Consider the following 23,219-nt stretch of genomic DNA (forward strand, 5'->3'; position numbering starts at 1 on the left):
ATTTAACCACATACATAAGTGTTTTAAAAGCCAGCTTTTTAGTAAAATAATCAAGTACATAAAAATAATATTATAACTTGTCCTATTTCTTTCTTGGAGAAATTTTAGCAGTATGAAGGTTGAAAGCCTAATTTGTTTGTTCTCTTTGAAAGCACAATGCTCAGACAGTCCAAGAGATGGCAGCCAACATCTTTTGTAAAATAAATTATGTTGATACTTTGTCATGGTAATTTTGATGTTTTTTCTTTATTTCAATAGCATCAACACTGAAGCAATCATTAAAAGAATAAAAACCACTGAAATTCTAAATGTAGATATCTCATTGTCTGGGCTTTAAAGAGATTGCTCAGAATGTTTTACAAGGGAAACCGAATAGATTTCTCTTTCCTTCTTTTAACTCCTGCCTACAGAGCAGTGGTTTCTGTTAGAATATTAACCCAAAATAACCTATAGAGAGTAAGATTAAAGAATAAATTGTAGTATTAATGACCATTTCAGCAGTATTAAAAATTAAACACATAAACTAATATTGTCATTTAGAAAGTATGTCAGAACTGATAGTTGAGGTTCTTCTGAATAACATGGACCATTTTTTGTTGAATTCATAATTAAAATTAATCCATTTATATGGTAGGTAGGAAATATTCTTCATAAAGCAAGAAGAGGATCAATATAGTGAAGATTTTGTATATGTATTTGTTTAGAGAGGCCATTTTAACCTAGTAAATATATTATTTTGTATGATATTAAGCTGTTTTGCTGTGGGGATTTGCAGAATAAAGAAAGGCATTGTCTTGTTTTGGGTCATTAATCAATGATAAGTATGGACCTGGGAAACTACTTCTCTGAATTCTAAAATTCAAATAAGGAACTCTTTACATCAGTGTATTAGTCTTTTAATGCGGTGCCACAAATTCCCATAAACTTAATAGCTTAAAAAACATCCATTTATCAGCTCACATTTCCATAGGTCAGAAGGCTGGGCATAACTCAGCTCAGTTTTCGGTTCAAGGAGTTGGCTCAGCTGTGTTCTCATCCGGAGCTAACGCGGGGTGGCAAAGATTCAGCTCCTTGTGCTTGTAAGACCAAGATCCCTATTTCTTTGCTGATAGTCACCCAGGGGCTGTTCTCAACCCTTATAGGTCACCCAAATTCCTAACTTTGTGGCCCCCTCCATACTCAAAGCCAGCAAAAGTGAAACTCTCTCACATGCATCGCTCTCAGGCTCTGAATCCCTTGCCAGGAGGAACCTGGTGCCTTTTAAAGGTGCACCTGATTAGGCCAGACTCACTGGGGATAATTTCCTTATCTTCATGTCAACACACTTGGGATCTTAATTGTATCTAGAAAATGCTGTCACATCGGCACCTACATTAGCGTTTGATTAAGTGAAGTGAGCGACATTATGTGTGTACATGAGGGGCTGTGAATCTTGGTGCCATTTAATTTTTAACTTTTAATTTACTTTTTTTTTTTTTTTTTTAAAACATTTTTTTTAAAGATTTTATTTATTTATTCATGATAGAGAGAGAGAGAGAGAGGCAGAGACAGAAGTAGGCTCCATGCCGGGAGCCCAACGCGGGACTCGATCCTGGGACTCCAGGATCGTGCCCTGGGCCAAAGGCAGGCGCCAAACCGCTGAGCCACCCAGGGATTCCCCAACTTTTAATTTACTTTTATTTAAAATTTTTTAACTTTCCCCAGGTGGATCCTACCAAGCTTTTATTTTTTTTTGAAGTTTTCATTTAAATTCCAGTTAGTTAACATATAGTTCGATGGCCATTTTAGAATTCTACCTACCAGAAGAGATTGTATTTTTGGGACTTAGAACACCACCTAAGTGGTCATTGGCAAATAATTGGATAAAAAATAATGAAATATTATTCATCCTTAAAAAGAAAGAAATCCTGCCATTTGCAACAACATAATTTTTATAGTGTATATTATCCATATTATATTGTCTGCCACATGTTAATTAAATTCATATCATTTTGTTTGATCTTTGTAACAACTGTCGAAAGTATTTCTAACTAAACTTTACAGATGAGAAAACAGGATCAGAGATAAGTAGTTTTCTTAAAGTCACACAAATAATAAGTAGTACAGCATTATCTAAAAGCTCTTGAACCTAATTCAGATTTATTATGAATATATCACTCTTTATCACCCCATCTCTGTATCTTCAAGAAATCAAATTCTCTAACAGCTGATCTTCTGATAAATTCTTGCCACATGTTTCTCATAATCTCATCTCTGAGAAGGTCAACAGAGACTAAGGGGAATTGCTATTCTGTGATTAATTCTAAATAAGAAAGAACTGATTGATGATGTGCACGTTGAGCCAAAAGTCTATGGGATGTTGAATATAGTCAAGTATAGATGATGGATCTTAGAAAAGAAAATTTCAGAAAATTCAGAAAAAAGTTAGGCATGAAACCATGGTTGGAAATTAAACTGGAAATGTGGCTGGAGAAGGTTGGGAAGTTTGAAATTAGATGTAAAAAGTATATAGTGTGTTCCATTGATAATGAATAGGGAGCTGAAATGGAAGAAAACAACGTGAATAAAATGCTGCAGGGAGAGTTTAAAGGCTTCGTATAGAAGATGGGAAGACAATGAATACCGAGAGTAGTAGGGGTTTATAAAGTGATAATTAGGAAGACTAAGTTCATAATAAATTCATTTTTTGAGATATGCTATAAATAATTTTAAAATGGAATTAAAGCATATTTTGAGGCAAGAAGAAGGAGATGGAACATGAGGTAAAGTCAGATTTGCTGTTTGGAGTTGTTGGTGTAGTATTAACCTTGTTAGGAGAAAGCATAAGTACTCAAACCTGTGTTTTGCTCCTATCTCACCTATTAAAAGAGAAAAGTCTCCAAATTATGAAGCAAATGTAATTAAGAGGGAATTGAAAATTGGTAATAAATTAAAAGTATGCTACTTGAATGAATTCACCTTTTTGGGCTGATTTACATTTTTAAAAATGCAGGAATAGTGTTTCATATATGTGATCGAAGAACTACCAGAAACTTCTAAGGAAGGCTAAAGAAACATAAAAAGGAACCAAAGCCTAGACAAGTAACTCTGATTTTTAAGATAAGCTACTAGAGACAAACAATTTGGGTTTTCAGGTTGGGAAAAAGTGAATCTTATAAATTACAGTCTGGTATATGGATGCTGAGCAAAATGTTGAGGGAATTGTTGACCAAGTCATGAAGAGAAAGCATATTTTTGCCAAGATCAGTTCATCCCAAATTAGTCTTTCTTCTGTTCCCCTCACTTGATTTTCCATATTGAAAAAAACGTATCCCATGATGCAAAATGCATAGTGATATACAAGGATCCTGACCAAGTCGAAGCTGGTCCCTCTAATACTGAAAAAAAAAAAAACCCAGAAATAATGTAATAACCATTAAGGTTTTGAGTGTATATAAGCATATGACAATGATAATCATCTCCAAGTTTAATTTGGATGTAGCCTAATGATCGCACATTATTACCATGGACTCTTTTTGGAAGAGAGGCAGTGTTTAAAATAACAATCACTTAATGATATTTGTGCTGTTATGCTAATTTATTTATTCAACAACCTTTATTACTAAATCCATTTCCTAGGCTTCAGATTGTGTCACAAGGTCAGGAGACAAAGGTGAATAGAGCCCCAAACCGTGAAGGTTCACTATATAGTGGTGGGGATAGAAACTTTCTATTATAATAAAATAATTTATATCATGTATTAATAAAATATTTATATGATAAATATAATAAAACTTACAAGAGTCAATGGAAATACAGAAGAGACAATAATTAACTTTGCCTCTACTAATAATTCCAGGAATTTAGAAAAGAAAATATCAAAAAGTTCAGAAAAAAAAGACAGGCGTGAAACCATGTGTGAACATTTATGTGGAGTCTTGAAGCATTAATAGTAAAAGGAGAGGTACAATTGCAGGAAAAGGACTTGACTGTGGAAAATCATAGCTTGAGACACAACTGTGTCCTCAGGCATCAACAAGTGGCTTAGGATTCCCAGAAGATGATGTGCGTGTGAGGGGGCAGGATGATGGAGGTTGCAAGGGGAAAGCAGGTAACAGCCAGTAATGGACACCTGACATTAAACATGCTCACCGGTCAGATTCCTATCTTTGAAGGCAAGCTGGTAGAAAAATCTTGGATTCTAAAGATCTTATTTAATAAGAAATAAGGAGCTAGTGAAGAATTTTAAGTAGAAGAAAAATGTCATTTGATTTCTTTTGCAGAAACGTCACCCTGACAGCAGAAAAGAGTTTGGATTTGAGGCGGCCAAGATGGGAGGTATGAGGCCTACTCAACTTTTCATAAGAAGTGAAGTGAGCTAAAGCAGCAGAAGATGAAAGAAAAGGAAAGGGTAAATTAAGTTCAGAAAATCTACTAGGTTGATTTTTTTTTTCATAATTGGGAATGATATACGACAGAGAGGAAGGAATCTAAGATAACTACTAGGTTCCCGGCTCAAGTATCTAGTTGGGTGGCAATGCTACTATCCAGGTCGGGTATATAAGAGAGAATATTATTATTTTTAGAAGTAAGCTCTACACTCAATGGGAGGCTCAATCTCACGGCTCCAAGATCAAGAGCAGCATGCTCCACCTACTGAGCCAGCCAGGCACCCCAAAGAGAATCTTATTTTTGAAATTAAAAATTTATTCTGATAATGTTGAATTTGAGGTATTTGTGGGAATCCAGAAGGAGCTGCTCAATACTGGAAGACACAGGCTTGGAACCGAGTATAGGCTTGGGAATCATCACTGTGTGAGGGGTTATCGAGACCCGAAACACTCTACTCCCTAGAAGCTGCTTTAAATATGTATGTTGCATTCTTGATGTGTGCTTCTTCTTCTTTAATATGAAGCTAAAGATCGATTTGAAGGGTTTCCAAATGTGGATGACATCATGTTTGTTTTAATCCATATTTTATGACTTCAAAAGTAAACTCCAGAACTCTGTGGATAAAAGTTATATAACGTTTTTCTTCATTTATCTAAAAAACATGTTATTGTAGCTTGTGAGGTTTCAATACCGAAGCAGTGTTGTACAGCATTTTAGGAGGCATAAAATATTTTCAAGAGTAGTACTTCCAGTTATTTTTATGTAACACATTTATGAGTTTATTTAAGAAATAACCTTGGGTTGTTGAATAGTATAATTGGTAGACACTTGAATTTATTTTCTTCTTAAAAATACCTGTTATCTTACAGGCTGGGTTAAATAAATGCCTTTCCTTCAGCCGCCATACAACCCTGAATATCATTTACCATAGAACTAATATCATTATATTGAAACGCTCTCTTTACACGTCTGTCATCAGACAGCCCCTCCTCCCTCAGCCACCACTCTGGGTTATGAAAGAGTCCGTCTATAACCATAGCTTTCAAATCTTTTTGCCTTCAACCATAGCAAGGAATACCTTTTACGTGGGTGACCTATGAAGTTGAAAGTGAATTTCATGAAACAATATTTATATTTGCCAAGGGAAATGTAACCTTGATGTTTTCCATCCCATTCCATTTCTTTAGAACCATTAGTGCAACCCAGTACATTGATTTAACAAATCCCTGATTGATCTCAAGCTGTGGTTTGAAAAAACTTATTCCAAGGCATGTCTTCCCGGTGCTCGTATCTCTGATGCTTAGCCTAGACTCTGGCACTGTTGGTTGAACATAGACCCGTGGAATTATTTTAGATAGTTCTGCCAAGGTAAATTCTAATATAGAAAAAAAGATGCCGCTTCCGCTATGCTTAGGAGAGGAGTTTTGAAATTCACATTTTTAGGGGCAGCGTATGTCATGAGCCATGCATCATGTTAAAAAAAAAATAAAAGACCGTAAAGCCTTATTGCATCACATTTTTTTTTTTTTTTGTGATTCCCCTGACACCACTGTGACTTAGCCACGTGCATCCGAGGGTAACATACTGACAAATTCTCAATTAGTACGAGCAATTCTGAGCTTTTAGTAGGCGGCTCTAGTGTATTAAAAGCTTTGTCACTTTCAATACGGAGAAAACATAAGCAGCCAAGTGATTAGAGTATATAAGGGACCTCAGTGTTTTTTTTTAATTTAATTTTATTAAATGTGAGAAAAAGTTGTACACTTAAAATGACTACTCAGATAAACCAATAAATCAAGAGAAAATTATGCTTTTCCCACCATGAATAACAAAGTCCTAAAAACCTGATGAAATGTTGAACATAAAAAACTTAGTATTTGTATCTATGGCTTTTTGTGAACTTGAGTATACATAAGTAAATGAATAATATAAGAATCTATTACGGAATTCATAATACAGACACTTACATTCATATATTTTTTCTGTAACAGCCTCCCTTACCCTCTGCTCACTTTCACAGCTAAATTTCTAAATTTCAACCTGCTTCAGGCAAGCGTTGTCCCAGTTATACCACTGAAGATGCCTTTGCCCCAATTAACAATGACCCCATCAGTGCCCACTTCAAAGACACCTTAGGAACTTATCTTTCTTGCCAAATTGGTTCAATTGATTCTGTGGTTGGTCTTGACATTTTCTTCCTCCTTGGCTTCCCTCTTTTTCAGTTTTCCTTCTACTTTTTTTTGGTTGCTCCTCAATTTTCTCTCTGAACGGTTCGTTACACAGTCTCTCCGAGGGTCTCCAGCAGGACTGAGCCCTGGCTGACGACAATGTAATCCTGTTACCCCATCAATGTCCTTTTATTGGCTTTATTTCCTTCCCTGTTTGATTTTCCCTCTCCGCTTCTGGATCAACTCCAAAACCAGCTATTTGCTGGTCTGACAAACACAAGTTTTATGCTTTGCTTCTGGAGGAGAACGATCCTTCTCTTTCTCTTCAACCTTCCACATTTTATTTTATTTTTTTATTTATTTACTTTTTTTTTTTGGTGCTCAAATTCACTTTATTTTTTTAATTTATTTTTTTAATAATAAATTTATTTTTTATTGGTGTTCAATTTGCCAACATACAGAATAACACCCAGTGCTCATCCCGTCAAGTGCCCCCCTCAGTGCCCGTCACCCACTCACCCCCACCCCCTGCCCTCCTCCCCTTCCATCACCCCTAGTTCGTTTGCCAGAGTCAGGAGTCTTTATGTTCTGTCTCCCTTTCTGATATTTCCCACACATTTCTTCTCCCTTCCCTTATATTTCCTTTCACTATTATTTATATTCCCCAAATGAATGAGAACATACAATGTTTGTCCTTTTCCAATTGACTTCCACATTTTAGAGGAGTGCCTCTCTTTGACAGAATTGAAAACAGAAAATTGCTTGCAAAGATGTCTGGGAAATGTAGTTTTTAGATTTTTACTGCCTGCGGTATTGGGGAACAGATGTTTAGAAGGACAAGGGTGATGTTGAATGTCTTTGATCACATATTCATAGTACCATTAATGTATATTTAAAAATATAATTCATATTATATTCATATGGGCCTTGAGCTTACATATTATTCTGTTGAGTATCGACACACACTATCCAGCACGGTCTACATCATCCAAATTTGAACTATCCGCATTCAGACAATAGCAACTACATCATGCAGCATAACACAACTATCTCTTGCATGTAAGAATGTACTCGCCGTCTTCCCCAAAAAAGAGGACACCAAGTATTTCTTTTTTTATTTTTTTTTATTTTTTTGACACCAAGTATTTCTTATGGGGTAATTACTCTGCTAGCTTATTCACAGTCTCGTTAAGATATCCTGTAAACTAAACACTAAACGAAACACTCCATCCTGTTAGTTGTCAACCCTTAAAAAGACCCATAAGGTCTTATGTATTTTTTTCCTAACCCAGTTTTCTGTTTTCACCACACACTGTGCTTTCTCTCTCACTTATGTGGGTTGGCTACATAGGTCTTTGTTGAGGCCACCGTATTCCCCAGGCTTGCTTCCACCACAGGTGTTGTATATGCCATTCCTGATGTTTCACACGAATGTAACTTCATCTAACTCACTCATACTCATCTTTTAGATCTTTAACTCAAAGATTATTTTCTCAGGAGACTTCCTCTGCCCTTATGATTAAGCCAATGTCCTTCAGTGTGTGTGTATATGCACAAATATATGTATATACACACATATAGGGATATACCCACACTCAAACAAAATCTTATCTATGTTTTCCCAGCTACAGTGCTTGTGCCTTGATAATGCATTTATTTTTGCTATTTTTCTTCTCATCATTATACCTCCAGCACCTAGAAGAATGCCTAGCACATGTAAGACCCTCAAAATAAATTTTTTTTTATGAATGAAAAGGATTGCTTCTGAAATGAGTGATAAAGATTACTGACATTTGTGTCATAAACTCTATTATGTTATTATTACATATTATGTTCTTTTTTATTTTTTTAAAATATTTTATTTTTTTAAAGATTATATTTATTTATTTGAGAAAGAAAGAGTATGGGCTGGGGGAGTAGTAGCAGAGGGAGAAGGACAAGCAGTCTCTTCTGTTAGCTCTGAGCTCAACCTGGGGCCCGATTCCAGGACCTTGAGATCGTGACCTGAACAGAAACCAATAGTCCGACGCTTAACCTACTGAGTCACCTGGCACCCTTATTATGTTCTTTTTACAATTATTCTTTTCTCATGCAATGTTAGTTATAAGTCTCAGTAATTTCAGGAAGGATAGTCTTACAATTCATCATCTCTTAGTTATGATTTTTAAAAAGATTTTATTTATTCATGAGAGACACAGAGAGACAGGAGAGACACAAGCAGAGGGAGAAGCAGGCTCCTTGCAGGGAGCCCAATGCAGGACTTGATCCCGGGACGGTATTACTCCCTGAGCTGAAGGCAGATGCTCAACCGCTGAGCCACCCAGGCGTCCCATGATTTTTTTTTTTTTCATTTTGTTTTTAAGATTTTAAGTAATCTCTACACCAGTGGGGCTCAAACCCCCAGCCCCGAGATCAAAAGTCACTGACTGAGCCAGCCAGGAGCCCTTCTTAGTTCTGATTTCTAGATTGCTGCTATTCTTGATATTAGGTTAAAAAGATCACTATTTTTGATGTGATTTTATCAATGATTTATCAGTTTTGGGCTGCTCATACAATCCAACAGTTTGTAGCAATAGATTTAGAGACTTTAAGGCACAGGTGGATTCTAATTTAAAATAATTCATTTATAGCTCTCTCACTAAAGAAAGTTAAAACATAATGCTCCCAAAATTTGTTTTTAAATCAAGAGTCAGGAAGGTAAGCTGTGGGTCATGTCCCAACAAAATCAGCTATATTCAGAATATTTAAGAGCTATTTCAATAGCTTAAGGTATTTAAGGGCTTCAGTTGTGTCTCGTTCATCTTTGTATTCCCAAAACCTAGCACAAGTCTGGGCATTTACACGTCAGATTTCAAAGGCTGGTCCAAGTTCATCTATTGGTACACATGAGCAATCTAATTTGGCCTCCTCATTGATTTTCTGCTGAATCAGCAATCCAGAACACAAAGGTTGTACACCACCAGATGGATATGTATGCATGGCTATGGTTCCTTCAAATTTCCAGTTGTTCATGGAGATGTGCCCTTAGTTTAATGATCAATGTAATACCCCAAGTGTAAGAATGTAGATAAGAAACTGTGAGGGAGGGGTTACATCTGGGCAGGTGGCCAGGCCAGCACTCAACGTTTTACCTATTGCCTTGTGAAGGCAATACTTTGCTACACACTCACGTTCTGTTTCTTTTGGTGTCAGGCATGTTACACTTTCCTTGAAATTCATACAAGGCTTAGTTTGTATGACTGAATAGATTTGGACATTTCTCGTGTGTGTGTAATTTCAAAAATACAGGTCACGCGATAAAGGTCAAATCAGAAACAAATGACACAGATCTATCATAATTTCAGCATGGTACTGGATTGAAAATACAATATGTATCGGTAGAACAGTTCTATTGAGGCTTAACACAAGGTGGGGCAGTTCTAGTGAATCTTAACACAAATTTTCTTTGCCAAGAGTGTCATGTGGGTCAAAAATATTTTTTGTTTTTGAGTTTTTAGTTTTTTTTTTTTTTTAAAGCAAGCTCTCCACCCAGCATAGGGCTTGAACTCATGACCCCAAGATCAAAATTCACATGCTCTACCTACTGAGGCAGTTTATTTTTATTTTACTGCTCTATAATGTTTATTGTTATGATATACAAGAAAATTGAGCAAGATACCATGTAATTTTTTTCACTTTCTGAATCAATAGGTAGAACAATAGGTAGGCAATAGGTAGAACATTGAGCGCTGGCCTGGCCACTTGCCCAGATGTAGCCCCTCCCTCACAGTTTCTTATCTATTATCTATTATCTTATCTAGTATTCTTATTTATCAGTTTCTTATCATGATCTATTGATCATTTGTACCAATAGATGAACTTGGAAGAGCCTTCGAGATCTGACATGTTAATGCCCAGACTTTAAGATATCATATTAAAACTTTTAAAAAAATATTAATTAATTTTTCTTTTAGAGAGAGAGTGAGCCAGCAGGGAGGAGCAGAGAGAGAGAGAGAGAGAGAATCCTAAGCAGGTTCTCCATTAGTGCAGAGCCTCATGTGGAACTTGATCTCAGGATCCTGAGATCATGACCTGAGCTGAAATGAAGAGTTGGACGCTTAACTGACTGAGCCATCCACGTGCCCCTAAGACATCATATTTAAAGGAAGAGAAGGCATAGGCATGTCTGGGTGACCAGCTCAGGTCAGGATCTCAGGGTCCTGGGATTGAGCCTTGTGTTGGGTTCTGCCCTCAGTACTGAGTCTGCTTGAGATTCTCTCCCTTTCCCTCTGCCCCTTCCTCCCTACTAAATAAATAAATAAATAAATAAATAAATAAATAAATAAGTAAATAAAATCTTCAAAAAAAGAGAGAGAGAAAATTGACATTTGTAACTATTCTTTGTGTTCCTCTAAAAGTATGAGTTAATATTTTTAGCAACTTTTGCTAAATCCTTTATTTTAAAAAATACCCACTGAGGAAGACACCGGAATAGTCATTACACGCAACCTTTTGTATTTGAACATCTGCATAGTAAAGAAAACGTAGAGAATATATTTGTAAACTTGGGGTCAAAGATTTCTTAGACAAGACAAAGCACAAATCATAAAAAGATAACAAAGTAGACTTCATAAAAATGGAAAACTGCTTATCAAAGATTCCATTAAGAAAGTAATGTGAAAGTGAAGTGAATAGACATTCATAGATTTGAGAAAATATGTACAATACTTACATTGAAAAAAGGGTTTTTATTAGAATATATAAAGAATTCATAGGGCCTTATAATAGCTTTTGTGTTTAGATCTATTATCCTTCTTGAAATAATTTTTGAGTACTGTGAGAGACACATCTGAAGTTAGTTTTTTTCCATATGAATATCTGGTTGTTCCAATACCTTTTGTTGAAAGAACTTCTCTTTCTCCATTGAATTACTTTGATGTGTGTAAAAAGCAATTGACCACATAACTGCATGTCTATTTCTGGGCTCTCTATTCTATTCCATTGGTCTACGTGTCTGCCCTTAAGCCAACACCACAGTGTCTTGATTACGGTAACCTTTGTAGTAGGTTTTGAAATGAGATAATGTGAATCTTCCAACTTTGTTCTCATTTTTCAAGATCATTTTGGCTATTCTGCATTCTTTTCACTTTCATACAAATTTTGTAGCTCTGTTAATTTCTACAAAGAGGAGACTTCTATGCTATGTCTGGGCTCCACGTGTTTGTGCAGTGGTTTGGAAAGTGCCTCCAGATGAAAGTCTGGGCAACTGAGGGACTCATCTCAGCAGTTCCCTTTTGTCTCATAGATTATTGTTCTGTGCTACCTGTCACCAAAAATGTGTCATCTGATGCTTCACCTATTTTGTTGGGTTTTATAGTTGATAAATCAGGATAGTTAATCTAATCCTGGGTACTCAGTCATGGTTGAAAACAGGAATCTTAGAGTTTTAACCTAGAATTCCAAACAAAATAGGAGTATATTATATGGGAAATGTGACCATTCTTACTCTCTAATTACAACAGTGCAGAACTGTAGATTAGAATGTACAATATAATACTATGTCAACAGATAAATACAATATACATGGAAGTTTAAGAAATCAAGTGAACTTTGGTGGAACAAACGTATATGGTTGTGCATGATTAGTATTTTATTTTTTGTTTGCTGACTATTTAAATAAGTTAAATAATTTCTCTTTTATCTAGTAATTAATGAAAGTAAACAATTTAATCCTTTCCAAAACGTTGGAAATGAGTGCGGGTATTTTTGGCTAAAAGTGTATTTTGAGTATGGCTTTTTTTGCCGTTTTTTTTCTTGTGTTTAATACCAATGACAGCAGGCACTTATTTAATAAATCCACTAAATTGAGTATGTAGCAGATAGACCAGCTGGATTATAGTTTGTACTTTATTTGTGCAAACATCATTGAAAATCTCCTACTTGGGACAGAAATTTAATTCCAGCATTTAAAGCCATGAAATCACATGCTTCCTATACATCACTTAAAATTCTATAATTTAGAAAGTCAGTGAGTAGAGTTCTCTGAGTTTTGTCCCTACCTAAGTTTTTACGATATTATTTTTATCATCACATTGAAGGTACTTAATAGTGTTAAGCACATACACAGATTTATAAACACACAAATACAAAGAGTTATGATGAGCTATCAAACGCTAAGAAGTTAAAGTAGCACAGATTTGGCTTGAAGTATGGTGAGAAATATGTCAGTTGATGGTTCCTAAAGAGTTGGTAGTGAAGTCAGCTAAGGGAAATGATGAAACTGAAATATATTTGAGTAATTCAACATGAATTATAATTGCATATCCAGTAATTAGATAATCCAGAACTTTCTATAAGCTACAGAAATATTACCTTAAGATTTCAAAGATCATTTTATTGTTCATTATAGTTTTAAGAGTCAAATACGGACTCCAACCCAAGTGTCAGCAGTAAGGCATTAACTCTTTTCTTCCCTGCCTTAACTCCCACTTAGTACTAAAAAGAAAAATCGAAAGCCTCTTTTTACATCATTTGCTTAAACAATTTTATGTCCCTTTGCATCTAGGTGCTCCACCAAACCAATGAAAATGGAGGAAAGAAGGAAGACTGCATTGAGGAGATAATTTGAAAGTAAAATAAATAGGCGCTTATGACCAATTCAATGTTGAGGGAAAAAATGAGAAAGAGACAGGAGTGGTAGTGCACTCAGACTGTCATGAATTTATTAGTTCATTTATTTAATAAACCTAGATTAAATTCCTGATTTAGCATGCCTCAGTGCTAGGAATAAAAGATGACTAGGACAAGATTCCTTTCCCTAGGAAGTAAAAACACGTTCAATGAACCACAGCACAATATAATACATTATGTTTTAATACTCTACTATGGGTATATTTAATGTACTGAGGGAAGACAGGTGAATGAACAATTAAAATTATACTAGGGAAAGCATGTGTGAGGACTCCAGAGAAGAGACAACATTTATCTTTAATATTAAAAAAAAAAAAATCTTTCCAGGAAGAGATATGTGGCACAGAAGGTTTGGGACAGAGAAAAAAAAAAATAAACAAAGGTAGAGGGTGTGGAATGCAAGGCATGTTTGGAAAAGAGAAAATAGTTTGGCATGAGGGATTTTAAGACATGTAAGGAAAGTGGTAGGGGATGGGCCTGAAAAGCCAAGCTCTGACCATGTGGCAATAAGTTTTGTAAGTGAAGATATTTGAATTTTATCTTATAGATTATTGACAATCATTGGAGATTTTTATTTTTTTTTAAGATTTACTTATTTGTTTGAGAGAGAAAGAGAGCACAGGGGGAAGGGCACAGGGAGAAGAGAACCTCAAGCTGACTCCCCACTGAGCAGGGAGCCCGAGGCAGGGCTCCATCTCATGACTCAGAGGTCAGGACCTGAGCTGAATCAAGAGTTGGATGCTTAACTCACTGAGCCACCCAGGCGGCCCAACGGTCATTAGAGATTTTTGCAAGACGAGTAACAGGAGCAACTTATATTTTCATCCAATCACTCTGGAGGTTCGATAGATCAGAGAGGATTTCAATAATATGAGGAGTTGGTGGGACCAGAAATGACAGACAAATGGGGGAGGCTTAAGAGATAGTCTGAAAAGAGAGTACGTTGGACCTAGTAACTAACTCCTGCCTCAGTGTGGGAGGGGAGATGAGGGAACGAGACGGAATGGGGAGTGATCCTACGTACTGAAGCGGACTGTGGAAGACAAGCAGGTTTGGGGGGGAAAGTGGTGATCATACTGACTTAGATTTCCTTTTCAAGGCGTTTGAGTGGGTTGTTTTTTTAAGTGGCCTAGAAGAGACAGTTCCGAGGCTCAAAAGTTTGGGCTGAAGATAAAGGTTTGAACATCATATTGAGATTGGTCTTAAGGAAAGTCAGGAAGAAAATCATGTTGCCCGGGGAGAGGTTGGCCTGTAGGAAAGAGAAGAAGGCTGCGAGCTGACATCTTAAGAAAACATGTATTTAAAAGGTGAGCAGAAGGCGTCAGCCACAGAGCTGGGAAATCATCCAGGAGACGTAGTGAGGAAAGGAAGACCCAGGTCATGAAGTTTAGCAGAGCAGCACCCAGCAATGTCACTACACACTTCAGGGAGTTAAATCAACTGTTACCTGAGCCCGGGCTCACCACCTGGTGGACACAGGTAAGCCAGAGGACGGGAGGGAACAGGAAGGCTTTACCTGCGGTACCTACAGGATGGATAGTTCCCAAAGCAGCGTCTCCTTGAACAGTACCACGGGGGGCTTTCCAGCTAACGGTGCACACATAATCATCAAGGAGTTTGTGCAGTGGGGATTTCAGCGTGGCGTTGGGGCAAAAGTCATCTTTTTTAAAGGAAATATCATTAAATCACTTACTCCGTAACAACACTTCTCAGGTAACAGGCACACACCGCACGTACTCATTTCCCGTTTAGCCTGAATTAGGAGTTTAGCTACCCGATGCTTTCCTAATATAAGTTTTTCTATGGCCAGGGAAAACAGCATTTTAAATAGCCCATCTTTCCAAAATTGAAGCGACTTTCCAAACAGGTATTTATTTAGAAAGGAAGTGGGAACAATTAAGCTTAATGACTATGAAAACAAAAACATCGCAATTATAGAAGAAGAGTTAAGTAGGAAAATTCTGAAACTATATATAAAAAAAGTTATGTGCACTGTATCAAAATACTTTTCCTATTTTGGTAATTAAATTTTTGAAATTAAAAACAAAGTAGTTCAAGCATTTCTAAATATAAAAATTTCAGATTTATATTTATTAAAAAACAAAGTGATATCAGTTCTGTTGCAGTAACCGTATATACACCAAGACAATATTTATAACGGTGGAAATACAAATAGTGAACAACTTCAAATTTCTCAATATTTTAGCACTTAAACAATCTACTTTTTTCCAGTCTTCTTTTACTGAAAAAGGCTTATTTAATTTTAAACCCAGATCAATGTATATGTTTTTGTTTTTGTTTTGTTTTTGCTTTTTTTTCTAAGACAAAAATATCTATTTAAAATAGTAGGTATCAGAAAGCTGGAAAATAACATTTACATTTGTCTAGATGCAGTAATTTTAAAAACATACAAGTTCAATGTGTAGTAGGAAAATATGCAAAAAAATACATAAGGAATTATACCCCATTAAAAAATATAAATGCACCTTGGGGCGCCTCGGTGGCTCAGTCAGTTAAGCAGCCTGATGCTTGATCTCAGCTCAGGTCTTGATCTCAGGGGTAGGGGTTCGGGCCCCACATTGGGCTCCAGGCGGGTGTGGATCCTACTAAAAAAAAATATATATATATATATATATAATATATAATAAACACACATACATACACCTACAAATATTCATATGTATGTATATATATAAATACACCTCTGTTGATTATATGACTATTGAAAACTAAATATTCTGATTTAAAAGTAGCTTCCGTAAAATGTCAAAGTAGTAGTAGGCGTATTTGCTTTCCTAATGAATGAGTAAGGAAGTATTTCTGTTGCAGTCACATGGTACTACTAGGTATTTCTTAGCAAACAGGTAGTATCATACATAGAAAGGTAGGCTCTGCCCTATATTTAAGTTTTCATGTTTGCTTTCCATTAAAATGTTTTCTATAATTTAAAAGGATGACACACACCAAAGTAAAAAAAAAGAAAAACGATGTAAATTAACATCTTACACTTTTGAGACATTTCTGGAGACTTCATCCTGGGGGTTCTCCGCAACGAAGCTCTGCAAGGCCCTGCACGGAGCGAATCAGGAGGTCACCCTAACAGAACAAACAGGAACAAAGCCCCCGCCGCCACCACAGTAGTGTGACACCCGTGTGCGCCCCACAGTGAGCGGCAGTGTCCTGGGCCCGTGAGTAGGCCGTGTCGTCTCCCCCCATGGCAGGCCCTCGGACTCCCTTTCGCCCCAGTCAGTGCCTGGGTGCGGGTTTGCACCGGGCCTCACGCTCCTGTGAGGGCAGCAGGTGCGGCTCCCCAGGGCCGGGCTCAGCCCAGGCTGAAGGGACACCTGGCGGGGTCCTGCACCGGGCGGGTCAAGGCCCAGGAGGAGGAGACGGTCACCGTGTGGGGCCAGCTGCAGCCTGACAGTCCTGCGGATGCAGGTGTCACAGGCAGCGCCAGTCCCCACGGCCCTCAGATGCTCAGCAGGGAGCTCTTGGGTGACCCGGCGGGCTATGGGGGTGGAGGGCGACAGATACCGGGGAGGCCTGTGCCGGCCCCCAGCAGCCTGGCCTCGGCCACTGGCCACGAGGGGGAGATGCCACGGCACGTGGGGTGCGCACGGAGGCTGTGCCTGTCCCTGTGCTTGTCCCTGTGCCTGTCCCTGTCCCTATCCCTGTGCCTGTCCCTCTCCCTGTCCCTGTGCCTGTCCCTGTCCCTGTGCCTGTCCCTGTCCCTGAGCCTGTCCCTGTCCCTGTGCCTGAGCCTGTCCCTATCCCTGAGCCTGTCCCTGTGCCTGTCCCTGTGCCTGTGCCTGAGCCTGTCCCTATCCCTGAGCCTGTCCCTGAGCCTGTCCCTGTGCCTGTGCCTGTCCCTGTGCCTGTGTCTGTCCCTGTCCTTGTCCCTGTGCCTGTGCCTGTCCCTGTGCTTGTCCCTGTGCCTGTGCCTGTCCCTGTCCCTGTGCCTGTCCCTGTCCTTGTCCCTGTGCCTGTCCCTGTCCCTGTGCCTGTCCCTGTGCTTGTCCCTGTGCCTGTCCCTATCCCTGTGCCTGTCCCTGTCCTTGTCCCTGTCCCTGTCCCAGCAGGAGGGGGGCGAGGGCCTCCAGGGCTCTGAGGATGCCGCCCACAGCTCCGCCCCTCGCTCTCCGGCTAAGGGCTGCACCTGTCCTGTTGGGGCCGCACCTGTGCTGTTGGGGCCGCACCGGCTTCTGCCCAGTGCTGGGGGCGGGGCGGGGGCAGACCGGGGCCCAGGCCTCCTGCGCTCCTGCAACACGGGCGGGGAAGGTGAGCGTCGCCTGCGAGGGCGGAGCACAGGGCGACGGCCCCGGGGGGCAAGACTCAGCATCCTGACTCTGGCCTGGGCGGTAGGAGGGGCCGAGATCCTGCAGAGAGAGCTCAGGGTCGGGGGCACAGGTGCTGAGATCCCCCAAAGAGAGGTCAGGGTGGGGTGGGGAGGGCAGGTGCCGGGAGGCCTGTGCGCTGGTCCTGCATCCAGGCTGCCGAACCCTGGAGAAGGGACCAAGCGGGAAGCAGGGTGGTTGTCAACATCCTACCAAGGACAGGGGGGTCTGCGGCAGAGAATCCCTGCTGCTCTGATTTGCCGGGCGCTCTCTCCTTTATACTCTGGGCTAAAAATCTGGATGGGTGCAAAGGCCACCTGCCCTCAGCAAAGGGCAGGGTGAAGGGGTCATTCCCGGCTTTGGAAATGCATGTATTTTAAATATTTAAACATTGCTCACCGATTACAATAGTGCTGAAAACCTAGGAAACGGCTGCTAGAGTGTTTCCCCTTTTCTCTGGTTTTCCTAACAGGCATGTGTCATTCTATTTGAGGATATTGGGAGACCATTCTCCACACCTGTGTTTAACGACTGTCTATACCTATGGGTATCCTCTCTCGAGATGCTTATAAATTCGCACTTCGGAATACGTCTTGGACTGAATCAATTTGACAGAAATGATGAAACATATTTGAAAAACATTCATTTTCAAGTGTGAAATAGATCCCATATTCTAGAGGCACCTCTCAGTAGTTACGTACAAATCTAACTGAATGATTGAGGTCATGCAATCCTGCAATTAAAGTATTAATAGGCTTTTAGTCACATTGAAATTTGTGCCTTCCAGATGCTTCCAAGCATAGTTGTGATGATATCTTATTTTGAATTGGCAACGTCCCGCATTTTTTTTTAAGTTAGCAGAATTTAATTGATTTGAGAATTATTTCTATGTTTGATATTTGGATGAGAATGACAAATACCTCTTGTCCAGAATAACATTTTAATGCAAATTTCTCATGATAGAGTGTTCTGTGATGCCAAATGTTGCTCTTAGCTATTTTCTACAAGAGAGCATATTTGTGATTTCCATCAGTAAAATTATTTTACATTTTTTAAAAAGTTGGTTCGCTTTATGCCAATGCAGACGAAAGATAGACTTTACTGATGTATTGTAAAAAAAAAAAAAAAATTCACTGTTTAGCGTTTCTACAGAGAAATTACCAAATAAAGCAATCTCGGTAAAGACTATTTTGGACAATGAGGTTCAAAATATACCTATACAACTTTTTAAATAAACATTAATGTCATCATGATAATGGTTTCTTGAGGATATATATATATATATATCTACTTTTTTTATGATGTGGAAAGAGACTGCATAAAGACAGAAATACATGAGTTCCAGTCCTAAATCTGTCATTTATTAGTATGATCTTGAATAAGTCACTTAATATCTTTGTTTTCAGTTCTATCATGTGTGCCGGGGATAATAAAACCTTTTTCATAATCTATTGTGAGGATTAAATAAATGAATATATGAAATTATTCTGGTATAGACTCTAGAAATAGTAGGTATTCATTTTATATGTACATTTTCTTTATTCTTTTGTTCTAGTTGCAAAGTCTATTAGGTAATGGGTAAATGTAAAAATATGTTGCAAGAGAAGGAAAAACTTGTGTGATTTTGTGCCAAGTTATTTCAGCCATGCAATTTTGTGGATGGATGTAGTTGGTTTAGGACTCTGGAGTATCTATCTCTAAACAAAAATTTATTATGTGCGATTTATTTTTTATTTTTTATTTTTTTTAATGTGTGATTTCTTGACCAATTTTATTGCTAGAATTCCTTGTTTTATGGAAAACCATTATGTAAAATATTGAATTCAAAGTAGGGGCCAAATGAAGGACAGCATGATGATGATGATGATGATGATGATGATTTTGATGATGAGGATGACGATCTGAATGCCTTTACAGATACCTAAGATTCGCAATTCTCTTTAGCTCCCAGCATTTCCTGTTGTCTTAATGGCCAGCTTCCCTCTTTTATAGTAGCTGAATAGTTCTTGTAAATATTTGTTTGTTGTCTGTGACTTCAAGCATTCATCCTAAGGATCTATTATTAGGCAAGACAATTCCCTTTCCTGAGTTATGAGTGGAATGTGGAAATTGCCTACCAGAGAGTCAGCTACAGTAATAAAAACTCAGATACTTGTGCTCGTCTGCTACTTTCAAAGGCCAAAGAAATAGTAGTACTAACACAAATAATAGCTGATTATATCAAAACAGAAAAGGGCAAAACAAATCAACTTCACCTAAATAGATAAAAATGATCTAGTTTGCTTTTCAGCTTCAGAATGGTAGCATCCTTCCCTCTGTAAATAGCATTATTTTCAGCATGGCCTATTTTGTGACATGTCTATATCTAAGCCAGGAATCATAGAAATCTTAGGATTCAAAAGTTTCAATTCCAGATCCTCTGAAAACTGATAGAATTCTGTTGAATTCTTGGAGATTGTACCTTCAATGGCAGGGACAACTTTTCTTAAAAATGTTTTCTTTCTCTTTAGTTTGAAAATGATAGGTTCCAAATGCTTTTTCATTGCAATTCTCACAAATTTAAGAAAAAGTAAATGTTCTCATAACGTATACCTAAGCATGAACCTAAAATTCAGATTTTGTTTACTTGTTTTGCAAAATTGGTGTATATTACCTACTAATGTAATCATTGAATCTTTAGTTCATATTTGCTCAAGATTAAACATACCATAATTGGAGCATGTCCCAATATAATGATGTTTGGCATTACATCTAGTCTCCTAGTGCTTCCTGGATTTCTTTTCATGCTTATTTTACTGTACTTTTTTTTTTTTTTTAAATCTTCTTATGTTTGCCTTCAAATAAGATAGAGTATGGATAATAAACTGAGGTGAATCCAGATGCCTTAGTAATATAAAGGGCATTAGATTCCACCAACTTAAAAACAACTTTATATAAAGGGCATTAGATTCCACCAACTTAAAAACAACTTATGATTTGGGATCAAATCATAGGTAGGTTAGTTTAAAAGCACTGACATGTCGGGGTGCCTGGCTGGCTCAGCGGGGAGAGCATGCAACTCTTGATTTAGGGTTGTGAGTTAAAGCCCCATGTTGGGCTCAGAGCTTGCTTTTAAAAAAAAGTGCTGACATGTTATCTAATCATCTGTTATGAAACGGCAGGTACCAGAGCAATTCTAGAGACTCGTTTCTGTTGACACTTTGAGGACACCGGGGGAAAAGTGTGATTGTCAGTTATTTCATTTTGTAACTTTTGTGAAAGACCTGCTGTTTTTTCTTTCTTTCTTTTTTTTTTTTTTTTCCTTTTTGGTGTAGCTCAGGGATCATTCTAAGTAGCTCCAAACATGGCTCTCACATCATGCAACCACTTCCAGCTATACTATTTCCCTTATTCTCCATTTATGTGATTTTCTTTCCCCCAAGATACTTCAGGTTCTCTTACCTCATTAAGCAGTCACAACATTCATATATAGACATAATTTTATTCCTTCATTTGCTCAAAACCTGTATATTGAATATTCTTCTATTTTTTGAGGCAGGCACTGGAGATGCAAAGTCTAATAAAGTATGGTCCACAGACAACCAACTGTACAGGGTGAGAAGTTCTGATAAGAATCTGTGACAGGATCTGCAGTTGCAGCAGGAGGGCATATGTCATCTACGGTGGGATTCTCAACTTCAGCTGTACATCAGAATCGCCCGGGGAGGTGCTGAAAATCCCTACGCCCAGGTGGCATCCCCATCCAACTAAGTCAGAATCTCTGAGGGTGGCTCCCAGGCCTCAGTTTTATTTTTAGAGTTTCCAAGTGATTCTAATGTCAGCCAAGTTTGAGAACCACACAGGTCAAGATATTTGGAGATGGGGTCCCAGAAGATCTGAGACTTGAGTTTTATTTGGATGTATGCAGAGATTAGGGGATGCCATACCAGGGAGAAAGGGCATCTTTTGAAGAGGCAAAGGGTGATGAAGCACCATGACAGGTTTAGGCAGCTCAACAGGTATTCAGTACTGGAGAAGGGAAAACAGTGAGAAGGGAAGTAGTCATAAAAGACCTCGACCTATTTATTTTCAACAGAAATGCTGGTCATTGTCCGAGACAAACTGGGCATAGGAAATGGGGAATGAAGTTAGAAAGGAGTAGAAGAATAAAGACAGGAGACTTAGTAGTTCCAATGATCAAAGGCCGAGGGGCTGCTTGAGGCATGAAGGTAGAAAACATTTTGATTCATGTAGGTCACGATCAATATTCAATGTTGAAATCAGACTTAGGATTAATGTTTCTAGACAATCGTTTCCTCTTGTGGAATTTCATGGTGTGGATTGGGGTTGCGGGGGGTGGGTACTGCCTGGCAAAGGGGGCCGAAGGAACTAGGAGGGGGGTCCATGTCCTCTGTTACCAGACCAGCTGGATCAGGACTCAGGCATGGGGTCAGAGACCTGGTCTGAGGAGCAGATAGTGAAGTGGTTGTTGGTTGCTCACTTGGAAACCGGGGTTTAGAATCCTTCCTTCCCATACGTCTCTGCTGCTCCTTAACCCTGCTTTCTGCTTCCGTCTCCTACACATCTAGTCTGAGTGGGGGGAGGTGGGGAGACCGTTGACCTATTTGTAAACCTCATTTATCACCGAGGAAGAAACTTCTAATATAGTGTTGGCCATACAAGATTTTCTCTGATTTGGGGGAGTAGATGTGGTTTAGCTTAAAAAAAAAAAAAAAAAAAAAGAAGCACGCTATCATTACCCAAAGATGGAGGTACATGGAGATGGAGACTCACACACCCATTTGCTTCTTTTAGGAGATTCCATCATAAGAGCTCTGGTTTGCTTTTGCCAAAGGGCATCTCTCTCACATGGGATGGAGCTCGTAGCCACAGAACAGAAATAACCAATTGGCCACAGAGGGCTGAATCGAACCCCTCCCTCAGGTTGATTCACATGGAGTAAACAGGCAGACTTAACTGATTAGCGGCCGGCGAGGGTTCATAGATATGCGAGCACCCAGGAACTAGGAGGAGGTGGTACCTTCCTGTATCTGCAACCACATACCCTGCCCATCACTCGTTACATCACTTGGCCCACTCGCTCTACTTTTATTTGTGACAGCACTTCCACCAGTATTCCTGGATCCCACCCCCTTGCAAGATTTTGACTCTATCATTACCCACCTTGCTTCCTTATTAGCGATTTCCTTTTCCCTGCTGGACCTTTACCAACGATCACTCACAGATTTGACATCTTTAAAATAAAATAACCCTCCCTGACCTCACGTTCCCCTCCCCTCCAGGTACCACTCTGAGTTTTCTTATCTTCTTTATCTTAACCCATTGATTGTCTCCATGTTTCTTAACCCTTTTAGGAAGGGCTCTCTCTATCACTTCTTTCTATGACTTGACCTCAAGTTTCTCCTGAACGCACTCCAATAAGACTTTCATTATCTCTCTTCTCCTATCGGTCCCTTTTGCAAAGGTCATTAATAACTTGCAAACTGCCCAAATCAATGGCCAGATCTTGGTTCTCATCCTACCTGACGTTAGGAGCAGTATTTGGCAACAACTTGAACCCTCTCTTCCTTGGGCTGAGGGTACCGTTCTCATTTGGTTTTACCCTCATTGGCCGTACCCTTCCCACTCTCCCTTGCTTTTATATCCTTTCCCTAACTTCTCTGTTGCTCCTCATTCC

General features: G+C 38.8%; 1 protein-coding gene across 10 annotated transcripts in view; it reads left to right on the plus strand.

Annotated features, from left to right (window-relative positions):
* Positions 1-23,219, plus strand: part of LOC144304964 (uncharacterized) — a 50,321-nt gene that overhangs the window by 22,737 nt on the left and 4,365 nt on the right. For 7 of the 10 annotated variants that reach the window (XM_077883645.1, XM_077883643.1, XM_077883644.1 and 4 more), the window contains one exon: positions 4,263-4,390. The gene's annotated coding sequence lies outside the window, so the exon portion shown is untranslated. Of the gene's footprint in view, positions 1-4,262; positions 4,391-4,710; positions 5,908-13,083; positions 13,747-23,219 lie in introns of those variants that run through there. The other 3 variants (XM_077883651.1, XM_077883646.1, XM_077883647.1) reach the window with 3 other exon arrangements.

This window comes from Canis aureus, chromosome 34 (assembly GCF_053574225.1).
Source record: "Canis aureus isolate CA01 chromosome 34, VMU_Caureus_v.1.0, whole genome shotgun sequence".
Taxonomy (NCBI): Eukaryota; Metazoa; Chordata; class Mammalia; order Carnivora; family Canidae; genus Canis; species Canis aureus.